This window comes from Castanea sativa, chromosome 7, assembly GCF_040712315.1.
Source record: "Castanea sativa cultivar Marrone di Chiusa Pesio chromosome 7, ASM4071231v1".
In the NCBI taxonomy this organism is placed as follows: Eukaryota; Viridiplantae; Streptophyta; class Magnoliopsida; order Fagales; family Fagaceae; genus Castanea; species Castanea sativa.
In genome coordinates, this window is record NC_134019.1 from 3,650,155 (window position 1) to 3,658,607 (window position 8,453).

General features: G+C 38.1%; 1 long non-coding RNA gene across 1 annotated transcript; it reads left to right on the forward strand.

The window, feature by feature from the left end:
• Positions 1–7,326: 7,326 nt before the first annotated feature.
• On the forward strand, positions 7,327–7,698 carry LOC142642966 (uncharacterized). Its single transcript, XR_012845778.1, has 2 exons — positions 7,327–7,435; positions 7,542–7,698. It is a non-coding gene; the product is annotated as an uncharacterized LOC142642966 (long non-coding RNA).
• Positions 7,699–8,453: the final 755 nt, after the last annotated feature.

Genomic DNA, 8,453 nt, shown 5'->3' on the forward strand with positions numbered 1-8,453 from the left:
CTATAGAAATCTGTCATATTTATCCTAGTGTTTTTCCACATACTACATCCATGTCTGGGGAGTGGTGGGGGATATACTAGATATCTGGAGGTTACCTAGCTTAGCTGCTTTGCTTGATTTAATGTAGCAACCTTATCACATAGATGCCAGCCTTGACCATTAACTCTAGATGTCACTAACTGAATCTATTACGCCAGTTGTGGATCTAAAACCATACTGTCAAAATGCAATAACAAAAAAATTCTTCTCTTTTTTTTTTTTTTTATTTTTTTTTTTTTTTTTTTTTTATTTTTTATTTTTAACTTCAATGCCTTTGATGTAAGAATATGAGTGAATCATATGACTGCTACTAAAATCTTAGACACCACCGCCAACAGTACATTCTCTTTTAGTTACAATCCATCTACAATTTATCAGTGCCTTATTTTTCTATATTTTATTTATTACAAATTTGTTTCTTAAAAAAAATAATAAATCTCTGCACATACATAAATAGTAGACCTTTTGTTTTTCTTCCACTTTTTTTTGGGGGGGGTGGGGGGGGAGGTGTTGAACAAGTGAGCTATTTGACATGTGAAATTCTAGATAATAATACAAAATGGATAATTTAAAAGCCAATTAGACTTGTATTACATTTTATTGGCGCTAAGTTCTATGACTCCATAGCCTACAATAACTTGCATTCAGATTTAATTCCACCTTCACCTAACCATCCTCCCATTGTTCTAACAATCTTATTTTAAGTTTCTTACATATAAGATATTAGTGAAGAAATGGAGGGAAAGAAAAGAACAATTTTATGGGAGTATCTACCTAACACTAATATTGAGCTATAACTCATAAATAAATTCTAATACCTTCTACGAGTATGCAAAGCTTTCCTTGAAATATCCAAGCTATTATAGCATCCAAACTTGAAGGACTGTGCCAAGTATAAACACTTAAGAAGTCAAATATAGCTCTTGTTCTCTGTTATTCTTGTGCTGATCAACCACATCAATAAGATCTAGGATAAACCCTTTCTATTCCCTCTACAAAGCATTTCAATTCAAGTGATACCGATCATATTATTTCCCATTGTTCATAAAATTCCTCTATCTTAGACCTTTTCATCAAAGAAGAACCCTCCATCTCATAAGTGCTAACATCCTAAGCCAGATGATGGACAGTGTATGACCCATTATAGTTATCCACAGAGATCCAACTTGAAAAAACAGAATTTTTGACTTAAGCACTCTCTAATTTCAGCCTTGATTGTTGTGATAAAACAAGGTTATAAAATGAATTCATGAGCTACACTACTATGAAACAAAAGACTGAATTGATTAATAAATTTGGCAACACAAATAAGCTTTCTCAAAAGGGGGGAAAATAAAATGAAAGTTCCTCCTAAACTACACAAATGGACCGCCATAATAACACATTAGATTCAACAACAAAGAATTAAGGCTAAACCCAAATTGAAAATAAACAAATAAAAATTAAAACAACATCTGTCTTTCTATAAACAATTATCATGAATGCTAAATTACAGTGGGCACTTTGATAGACCATTGTGTCATTGAGGGTTGTCTTTACAATCAAATTAAGGTGTAGCATCTCTAAACAAAAAGCTATTTTATGGGTTTCTTTTGACATTTGGGCATTCCTCAAGAATACATTTGGAATGAGCAGGATAATTGCAATCTTCACAGTAGTAGAACCATTGCTTGGGATCTCGTTCTTCTTCACAGATGTCACAGTAATATTCACCGGAGTCATCTTCAGGAGTATAACGTAGAGTGAAGGGATGCTCATGTTGGTTGTACCATGCGGTTTGTGGTACTGTAGCACATTTGAAGTCTAGAACAAATTCACAAGTGGTACAACGGAATACTTGGTATTCTTCAGAACCACAAATACTACACTTTTGTGCATAGTTTGTGATTGAGGGATAAAGAGGATGCTTATGACAGGCATGAGTAAGGGTATTTGAGATCAAACTACAATGAAAATCGGCCACATAGTAGCATTCATCACACTCATAGTATAAGCCATTGCACAACTGCGAACAGGCATCACATCGATCAAATTCTTTTTTATAAGCGAGGGTGAGTGGGTGTTGATGAAGTGGGTATTGTTTTTTTTTTGGGTAATTTAGTACAAGATATATGAAGAAAGAAGCTACAATTGGATTTGACACAACTATAAAAAGATGGAGTGAGAATAGCTCGTACGCACCCGTTACAAATTTTGTTATTTGGAACCTCATCAGTAAGCTTTAAGTGATGCTCATGGCTAAAGTGTTTGATTTCTGTGGCAATTTCAATTCCGTCCTCCCCCACAGCAGTTTTTATGACTTTGCAAATTTCTGAGTCAACGGATTGATGGAGCTTTGAATCTTCATTTTCCAGCATAGCTTTTGACTCGGCGAACTCCTCCTCTTTAAATTCTAGCAAATTTATGTCCTCCATGTTTCTCCAGCTTATAGCACAATGGAGATGGGCAGCGAAATCGCATCTGGAGCAATAGTAAAGGCCATAGTTTGTGTCCACTTTTAGAAAACAGAGTTGACATAATTGGGAGTTGGATTGATGGAGTTCAAGAGAATGGATGAGGTTGAGGGGGTGATTGTGCCGTATGACTTTGAGTCTGCCTGGGAAATTAGCACATCTTCTATGAATCAAGAAACCACAAGGGGTACACACATAGGGCATACCCTTGTCTTCTTTGCCACAAAAGTCGCAAGTGAACATCATCCACCTCCATAAGGGAATCAATGGGTGGTGGTGGACTTCAGATGCTTCCGTGGCGGGCGCTAAAGAACCACATTTGATGTGAAGCTTAAAGTTGCACCGGTAACAAAAATAACAGTATTCATAACGTTTTTCTTTGCAGACATCACAATTGCTCTTTTCTCCCTCAGGATGATCTGTCCATTCGTGAAAGAGAATTAGAGGATGTAATGGGTGCAAGGAATGGTGCAGCAACCCAAGGGGTAGTTCCGCACATGATTTATGATGCTCGTAGCCTCTGCATTCTTTACAACTATAGCTAGGACCCAATATTGGTTCTTCGCACCCATAACAAATTTTTCCGTAAATTCTTTCTTCGTTGAAGACCAACGGATGCTTTGGATGAATAAAATGTTGAAGCTGCTTCATCTTCTAATGACATACACAGACACAATAAAACAAACACAGAGAGAGAGAGAGAGAAGCGCACATTAGATATTTGATTGATTCAAGTGTGGGAGGAGCATTTGATTTGGTCTCTCGTGTTTTTGTAAATAGCAACAGATGTAAACATAAATGGTGAGATGATGGGGGGAATGTGCAGATTAGCAGTGTGGATGGCATGAATATAGTAAGTTAGGCATAGTTTGTAACTATAAAGGAAAATAACAACTCGAGTTTTTGAAACTCGAGATTCACATAAGAAATCGAGTCTCAAAAACTCGCTTTATGCTCGCTTTGGGCTTGCTGAGGTGGACAAAATGCCACCTGGATCTCGAGTTTCTAAAACTCGTTTTAAGGTTTAGGTAAAACTCGAGTTTATAAAACTTGAGTTTTACTATATCTTATTTTTAAATTATGTTTGTTATACGCATGGAACTCGAGTCTTAGAGACTCGAGTTTTATGATAGTAACTCGAGTCTTATAGACTCGATTTCCTCTGGGCATGTTTATTTAAAAACTCAGCCCGTGGCATCTCTCACAGAAACTCACCCTCAGTTGTTACACACAGAGAAAACCTAAAACAGAGCTCTCAGCCTCACTAACTCTCACTCACTCACCCTCACTAACTCTCACTCACCCATAACTCTCTCACACCATAACTCTCTCACACCACTCACTCTCACAAAACCACATTGTCCACTCTCACTGCTCTTCCCTCTCAGCAAATTCATATCTAAGGTAAGGGTTTGCATAATTTGATTGTCATTGTAGTTGGGTATGTTGTCTATGGGTGTGGGTTAAAGAGTTTTACCATTTATTTTGTAGATAGTTAACATAACTTAGTTAATTTATCAATATTGTGAATTATAGAACTTTGTTTTGTTAGTGTTAATTTTTTGAGTATTTATTTGTATAGTTTTTGTTATCAAAATTTTATTCATCATTTTATTTTTATCATGATCTTACAAATTTCTTTGACTTTATTTATCATTGGTTTGGGTATGAAATGGGTAGTGAATGAATGCAATGAATGGAAATGGGTATGTAATTATCAAAATTTTATTCATCATTTCTAGGCTTTTATTTTTACCATGATCTTTCAAGTTTTTTTGACTTTATTTATCATTGGTTTGGGTATGAAATGGGTAGTGAATGAATGTAGTGAATGGGTATGTAATCATGCTCCTCTACCCACCTAGTTCTTTCAGAACCCTTTTAGGCATTATAGGTCACCACACAATGGAGTAATAGATAATTCTGTCTCTCCATCCACTAGGATTAGAAGGTTTACGTCTTGGCCTTTAGATATTAATGGGCACTCTATAACCTGGCTTGAATATGTTCATTGGTAAGATTGCATTACTTTTTTCTCTCACTTTACGACTATGTGATTTAACTAACATAGGACTTGACTTGAACAGGTTCACAATGCCTGATATTGTTATAATCATATACCATGGTGGTCCGCTTAAGAATCCCAATGCGAACAAGGGATTGCCATTTGAGGGGCCGGGTATGAAAACCTATTATGCCAAAGTTGATCGTAGGTTGAAAACCCTTGATGAATTGAAGATATTTGTCATGGAAGAGTTGGGTAAGAATCCTGATGCGTACAACATGCAAATTACTTATCGTATGATAAATGAAATCATGAAGCACCGGATTAATTACAAGTATATGCTGATAGAAAAAGACAAACATGTGAAGATCATGTTTGACAAGTTGGAGAGTATAGCTGAAGTAAGTAACATTGAGTTGTACATACAGTTGGAGCCGCGTGCAGGATGGCAAGAGGATATCCAACAAACAACCACAAGCTTACAAGTTGCGCTTCCGGATGCTCAATATGAGTATTCTACACATGTAGAGGATGATGATGTTCATGCCGATGGAGATGATGATGATGATGACGACGACGACTATGTTGATGAGACTACTGCCGTTAACAATGATGATGACGATGATGATGACGACGACGACTATGTTGATGAGACTACTGTCGTTAACAATGATGATGACGATGATGATGATGACGATGATGATGACGACTATGTTGATGAGAATCTTGCCATTAATGGTGAAGATTTTGCCGATAAAGATGACTATGAAGACATGATTGAGAGAGGGGACTTTCGGGACTTTGGAGACTTTGAGAGGGACATTGATGACGATGAGACATTGGACGGTGGTGAACCTGATGCAGACAATGTTATTAGTGTCCAAAACATTACAAACACAATCCCTGCCTACGCACCTCCTGCGTTGTCATTCTCTGCAAATACTTGGGAAAATATGGTTGATCCTTCGCATATTGAGATGCCATTTGTGTCTACTTGGAGAGAGGGGATGAATTTGTGCAAAGGGTTGACTTTTGCCAGTAAAGTGGAGGTGAAGCGCGTATTAACAATTTGTGCCCTCAAGGAAAACAAACACTTTAAGATCACTAGGTTGACGAGGAAAAATTTTTGTGCGAAATGCGTGCATGAGTCATGCAAGTGGTATGTCTACGCAGTTATGAAGCCCGAGCTCCAAAATCTATGGATGGTCACCGTGTATGTGGGTCCTCACACGTGTATACCGACTGGGGTGCGAAATGATGGTAGAATGATGAGTTGTAATTTTATTGCAGCGAGAAATCCATAACAAGTTACTTCGAGGATCACACCACTCAAATTAAGCATCTCAGATCTCTGATAGAGGCGAAATATAATGGCCATAAGCCTTCTTACTACAAGGTATGGGATGCGAAACAAAAGGCGATTGCGCTTATGTTTGGAGATTGGGAAGAATCTTACCAAAGGCTGCAAAAGTTGCTAATGGCGTATATTGATCAGGACCCGACTACCCAGTTTTGCTATCGTGTCACACCCACCGATGAAGATCACACCGTATTGTTGCATTATGTGTTTTGGTCTTTCGGTCCATGCATATCAGGATTCAAATACTGCAAGCCGATTATCAGTATTGATGGGACCCATCTGTATGGTAAATATCAGGGAAAGTTGTTGGTCGCAATGGCAACCGATGCTAACAACAAGGTATTCCCTCTCGCCTTTGCTGTTGTGGATTGTGAGTCAGGGTCCAGTTGGAGGTGGTTTTTACGATGCCTCAGAGAAACGATTGGCCACCTGATACCTGACGGCGGCATTTGCATAATTTCTGACCGACATCTCGGTATCAAAAACGCCATTGCAAACTGGCCTAGAAGGGATGATGGAAAAGCAGGGGTATTTCATAGATATTGTCTTCGAAATGTTGCTAGCAACTTCAACACCCATTTTCAGAACTCGACTCTAAAGTCAGCGGCGTTGAAAGCGGGATATGCTAGTCAGGTAGTTAAATTTGCTACCATAATGGACTCCATTAAGCAGGTGGAAATTGAGGCCATTAGGAAGAAGAAGAAGGTGACGGGAAGGGATGGTAAGGAAAAGAATCAAGATTATCTTCCATACACATACCTAATGAGCGAGGATGTGGACATGTGGACCCAGTCATACGATGGTGGGAGACGTTTTGGAGCAATGACAACCAATATATCAGAGTGTTTCAATGGTGTGCTGAAAGGTGCACGGGGCCTTCCTATTGCCGCGTTGGTTGAGTTCACTTGGAGCAAACTTGTTCAATATTTCCACGACCGGCACAAAGAATACCATTATGAGTTGTCAGAGGGTAAGAAATGGAGTGAATATGCCTTATCCACGTGGGATGGAAATAAGCGTAAATCTGAGAAACACTATCTCAAGCCATTTAGCAATGAAGAGCTGATATTTCAAGTAGTTACCTAACTCAACGTGTGTAGCGCAGGAGGGGGAAACCACAGTTACGAAGTTCGGTTACGGGAAAAAACATGCAGTTGTGGGAAATGGCAAAATATAGGGATCCCGTGTTCACATGCAATTAGAGTATGTGACTATTTACATATTGATTCGACCACGTATATTCACCCATGTTATGGTTTGAACCATGCCCTTAACACTTATGAGCATGCATTTGTGGTTCCTAAGTCACAGTCATTATAGAGGGATCCCATGGGGCCAAAGTGGTTGCCTAATCCGGCATTATTGCGGGCCAAAGGTCGACCGGTGAAGTCACGAATAAGGAATGAGATGGATGGAGTGAGGAATAAGGATCAAGAACCGGGATGGTGGAGGGAGGACGCAGATTTGATAGAGAGTCAACCGAAGCAGACATGTGGACTGTGTCATGCTTCCGGGCATAACCGCAGAAAATGTCCGCAGTCCCGCGGTGCTTCCACAAGCGGCCATGTTCCACACTAGGTAGGTTGGCAAAAATTTATGCATCGGTTAAATAATTGTTGTTCATTCGATGTTTACCTAATGTTTACTATCTTGTCTCCTAACATAAATACTCTACGTTTTTCAGGCATCCTTCCATGGACGACGTTGTATTGGCTCTATGTGAACTTTTTGATTGTTGTTGAATGTACTTGTAATTCTCTATCCAATGTACCTCTATGAAGATTGTGATTTGAGTAGTATGGTTAGAATTGCAAATTAAGCGTGGTTGGACATGTTTAGAATGGTGATATATTGAGAATGACTTTTGTTGTGATTTGAGTGCATTTACATTGTAAAACAATGCCTGAAACAGAGCATTTTCTGCTGGGAAAAAAAAAATTTGCCCAGTGAAAAACGAGTTTTAGACACTCGAGTTCCTTGAACCATAGACGTTTCATGAACCAAACCCATTAGCAATAAATATCATTAATTCAAGTGAAAATTAAGACATAGATAAACCCAAAATTCATTGCATTTTAAACATTTATAAGAAAAATTAAGAAGTAAAACCATAGACGTACAACAAAATTTGGAGAAACAACCATCAATATTTACAGGAACAAGAATAAAATTTTGGGTTAAAAACACCCTTAGGGAAGCTTCCAAGCTATCTCTAATTTCAATTTTGTTAATGTGAAGTTCATATTGAGCTCATCTACTTTATATAGACTTAATGGAATTGCATTCTAAGGATAAATTTATGATATGCCTTCATGCAAAAACAAACAAAAAAAGCATCTCCAACACCAAAGACAAAGAATTAGTGAAAGAAAAAGAAAAGCATATGCTTGCCTTCTATACGCAATAAGGAAAGTAACTTATGCTTGTCAACCTAGATGCATATACTTATTTTCCTCTTTTCTCTAATTTTTTTTTAAAAACTTTTAAGTGTCATAATAATATTTACTTTCCTCCCCCCCCCCCCCCCCCCCCCCACCCAAAAAAAAAAAGCATCTCCAACGCCAAAGACAAGGAATTAGAGAAAGAAAAAGAAAAG